This window comes from Tenrec ecaudatus, unplaced genomic scaffold (assembly GCF_050624435.1).
Source record: "Tenrec ecaudatus isolate mTenEca1 unplaced genomic scaffold, mTenEca1.hap1 Scaffold_154, whole genome shotgun sequence".
Lineage (NCBI taxonomy): Eukaryota > Metazoa > Chordata > Mammalia > Afrosoricida > Tenrecidae > Tenrec > Tenrec ecaudatus.
In genome coordinates this window covers 259,817-264,332 of record NW_027458031.1, presented here as the reverse complement: position 1 = coordinate 264,332, position 4,516 = coordinate 259,817, and positions in this window count along the sequence as shown.

The window sequence follows — 4,516 nt, the reverse complement described above, 5'->3', positions numbered from 1 at the left end:
ATATAGTGTCCCTCCTTATCTCTTTTTATGGTTTGCACTTTGAGGTCAATTTTATCCGAGATAAGGATTGCAACCCCTGCTTTTTTTGTGTTGCTGTTTGCTTGGTAGGTCCTTCTCCAGCCTTTGATTCTCAGCCTATTTTTGTCTGTAGCCTTGAGGTGTGTCTCCTGTAGGCAGCAAATTGATGGGTTGTGTTTTCTAAGCCATTCTGCAAGTCTCAGTCTTTTAATGCCTGAGTTCAGGCCATTGATATTCAGGGTTATTATCTCCATGTGCGGACTCTGTGATGCCATTTTATACTTTTTGCGTTGGGAGTTTTCCTACTTTCCTTTCTCATTAGTGTGTGTTTTGTGTGTGTATCATTCTTGACTTCTTTCCATCCTTAAGTCATTGCTATCTTGGGGTCTGTTTTCTCTTTGTTGTGCTCTGGGTGAAGTTGTTCTATGTGCTGGTGTCTTATTTGTGCTTGGTGAGTGTTGTTCTTCTGCCCATACTGAGTCGGCGAGGATCTTTTGTAATGCTGGGTTTGTTGTAACGTATTTTTTGAGTTTTTCCTTGTCTGGGAAGACTTTTACTTTTCCATCGATCTTGATCAATAATTTGGCTGGGTAGAGTATTCTTGGATTTGCGTTGTTTTCTTTCAATTTTTGGAATATGTTACTCCACTCTCTCCTTTTTTTCATAGTTTCTGCTGATAGGTCTGAGCATATCCTTATGTGGGAACCTTTATATGTGATTGCTTGCTTTTCCCTAGCTGCTCTCATGATTTTCTCCTTTTCCTCAAAGTTTGAAAGTTTAACTATTATGTGCCTTGGTGATTTCTTCTTGGGGTCCCTTCGTGCTGGTGTTCTTTCAGCCTCCTGGATGGTTGCTTGGTTTTCATTCATTAGGCTGGGGAAGTTTTCCTCCAAGAATTCTCTTGCTATTGTTGCAGATGACTTCTTTGTTGTGTCTTCCTCCGGTAGGCCAATAATTCTAATGTTGTTCCGCTTCATAGCATCAGACATAGCTCTTAGGTTTTCTTCGGCTTCTCTGATGCTCTTATTAGATTTTTGTTCACGTTTATTAAAGTCTGCTTGGCTGTCCTTCACGCCACTGATGCGGTTCTCTGATTCCTCCAATCGATTCGCAAGGAACATGATTCTGCTATTGTGTTTCGTTACCTGCTCCTCAAGCTCCTGTATTTTCCTTTGGTATGTGTCTTTTATATCCTCTATCATTTCATCCTTTTTCTGTAGTGTTTCCCTCATATTCTGCATCGCTCCAAGCACCATTCTGAGAGCTTCTTTGTATGGCATCTCAATGTCTGCTTCTTCTATGTATGTTGTTATGTTCAGGACATCTTCTTCCTTTGCCTTTTGTTTCTCTTGTTTTTTCGTTGAGGTCATTGGGGGTGATGGCTGTTTGCGTTGAGTTGTTTTTGAGGGACCAGGTGCCATTTTCTAATCTCTCTCTGGAAGACTTATAGAAATTCTTCTTCGATCTGCCTACAGCTGATTTTGCTATGGGATTAACCTACCACTTTATCTTCCTGTGGCTTCCCTATTAGGGGAGTGCCCCAGATGGCAGATCAACTGCCTGCACCAGTGTTGCAGAGGCTGGGCTGAAGTTCCCACTATTGGTTTGAATATTGATAAGTGTTGGCTGAGCTGCCTTATGTCCCCAGGTACACAGGCAGGAACTCCCTGGTGAGAAGTCTGAGGAGTATCCCCTGGAGAGCAAGCAGGCCTTACCCTAGCCTTGGGCTATCTATGCAGGGTGGAGCTCACCTAGCTGGGTGTGACCCAGGCGCAAATGCCCTAGGGCAATGGGAGTGCCCCGTAAGTCCGCAATGGAGTGTGAGAGAGCAGGGCAGGAACAAGGGGGGTGAGAAAAATAAAAAAGTGAGACTAGACTGTGCAGGGGTACAGGGAAGCGAGGGAAGCAAAAGAAACTATGTAGCTGAGTCCCACTCCCTGCCTGTGGATCTACAAGGGCTTACTCCCTGCCCCAAGCCCCAGCGGTAGTTCGCAGCTGAGCCCCAAGAAGGGTCGCAAGAAAACTGCTGAGCTGCCCCCAGAGAGCAGAGAGGGGGGACAGAGAGCAGAGATGTTAACAGACGCCGCCGTGTAGCTGAAGCTTGATCCCTGCCTATGAAGCTGTGGGGGTTTGGGTTTATTCCCTGCTCAGACCACGCGGCGCGGCTGCGGCTGTGGCTGTGCCTTGAAAAAGCCCCTGCGCAGCCCTCCAAGGCTGTGTGGGAATATAAAGCAGAGACGCAAACAGAAGCAACAATGTAGATGAACCCCGATCCCTGCCAGTGGAGCCGCAAGAGTCCTGTTCCTGCCCTGAGGCAGATAGGGAAAAACTGTGGCTGTGCTGAGACCAAGCCCTGCTACAGGCTCCAAATGGTCCCGGCTTGGACAGATCCGGCAACAGGACTAGGGTCGAGCCCCAGCCGGCTTCCACTGAGGTAAGCCAAAAGCCCCCAGCCCCTCAAAACCCCGTGGATCTGTGCCTACTTATCTTTATGATGCACCTCCTGCGATCCAGTGGCGTTGAATTTCACTCTGAGCAACTCTCCTGGGCTGGATTCTGCGGAGTCCCTCTGGTGTGAGTCACTCCGTCGCCATCTTCCCGGAAGTTCTTCAGGGGCCTTGTTAGGCAGATTTATCCAGTATAATGCATCTATTGATCTATTGAATTTATTATCACCTTTTAGTTGTTTTGTAATTTCCCATAACCTAACAATCTTTCCAGAAGAAGTTAATACTTAGTCGAGCTTAGATTAAGAATACTGAGCAAGGAGGGACCTGGAAGCTCACCTTCTCTGAAACCAACCTGTCTCAGAGCCCTGAGCTGGAAGGCTGTCCTTAAGACCTAGAGGAATGATGACACTTAGATTCCAGAAATGCATGATAACTGGGCACAAGATTGTCTAAAACAAATTGTGGCTTTGTCTATTAGCATGACTTGCAGATCAGTTTTAGAGGGGCCCAAACCCTCACCCTTTATCCTATAACTGCAACCTCACACCCCTCTGCCTCCAAAAACACCCTGGGGGTTGCAAAAGGGCTGTGCCAATGATGCCCAACTAGTCATTCAGACTAATACTGCCCTCACTAATCGAAGCACAGCCTCTTGCCACCACACTCATTTTGATTTCCTCCCTCCAAGTTCCTGGTTAAGCATGATTCGCAAGCTCCAGGCCTGACACTAGCTAATCCAGTCTCCCTAGAAGACCAAGACTATGGATGGGATATCCTAGACCCCAAGGCAATAAGTCCTCTCCCACTTTGTGTTGTTTGTCATCTGTTAACATTACTTAGAGAGCTTGAAACCCATGCTCTAGCCCAAGATGACAGAATGGATGAAAGTCATGTCTTTCCTTAATCCATCTCATGTACTTTTTTAAAAGATAATTTTATTGGGGACTCATAACAATCTATACTTCAATTGTATCAAGAATATTTGTACATATATTTCCATCATTCATTTCTAAACATTTACTTTCCATTGAGACCTTGGTATCAGCTCCTTTTATCCCCTCTCTTCCTCTCCCCCCACCCGTCACCCCTTGATAAATATTAAATTATTGTTATTTTGTATCTTGCACTGACTGCTATCTCTCTTCCCCCATGGTTTCTGTGTTTCTCCCCCGGGTGTGTGTGTGTGATTATGTGTCTATCATTGTGATTGGCTCCCCCTTCCTCCCCTCTCCTCCCTGCCTTTCGCTTCCCCGACTGGTATTAATACTCCCATTCCTGTTCCTGGATTCGGTATGTTGTGAACTCGTATCTCTTTTCTGTACCTGTGCACATGCTCCAGTCTAGCCCACAGGGAAAGGCAGAATTGGAGTCATGATAGTGGGATATGAAGAAGCCTCAAGGAACCTAATAATATTTGTGTTTCATCAGTGCTATCCTGGTCCCGGGTTGACTCATCCTTTCAGTGTGACCTTTCTGTAAGGGGATGTCCCATTGTTTACAGATAGATGTGGGGTATCTACTACAACCCTCCTCATACTCAGCAATATGTTGGGGGTTTTTTTGCTTGCTTGTTTGGGGTCTTATGAAGCCTATTACCCTATCTCTTTGACACCTCATGATCACACAGGATGGTGTGCTTCTTCCATGTGGGCCCGTTGCTTCTCTACTAGATACCCACTTTTAAACTTCAAGGCTTTAAGGCCTCAGGTGGTATATATTTTGATAGCCAGGCACTTTTCTCCTTCTTCACCACATTTGCTTATGCACCCATTTTGTCTTCAGTGATCATGCTGGTATGGTGAGCATCAAAGAAGGTCAGGTTGTTAGAACAAAGTGTTCTTGCATTGAGGGAGGGCTTGGTCAGAGTCCCAAAGTCCATCTACTATCTTAGTGTATTGCCTTATAAATATATGCATGTAGGTCAAGACCTCTATTTTTCAGAATTAATGTATTTACATATGCACAGACCTATGCTTGTACCACTATCCATAGCTTTGCTTCCTAGATCTTTCTTCTGTTTCCTTTTACCTTCCTCCTTACCCCACCAT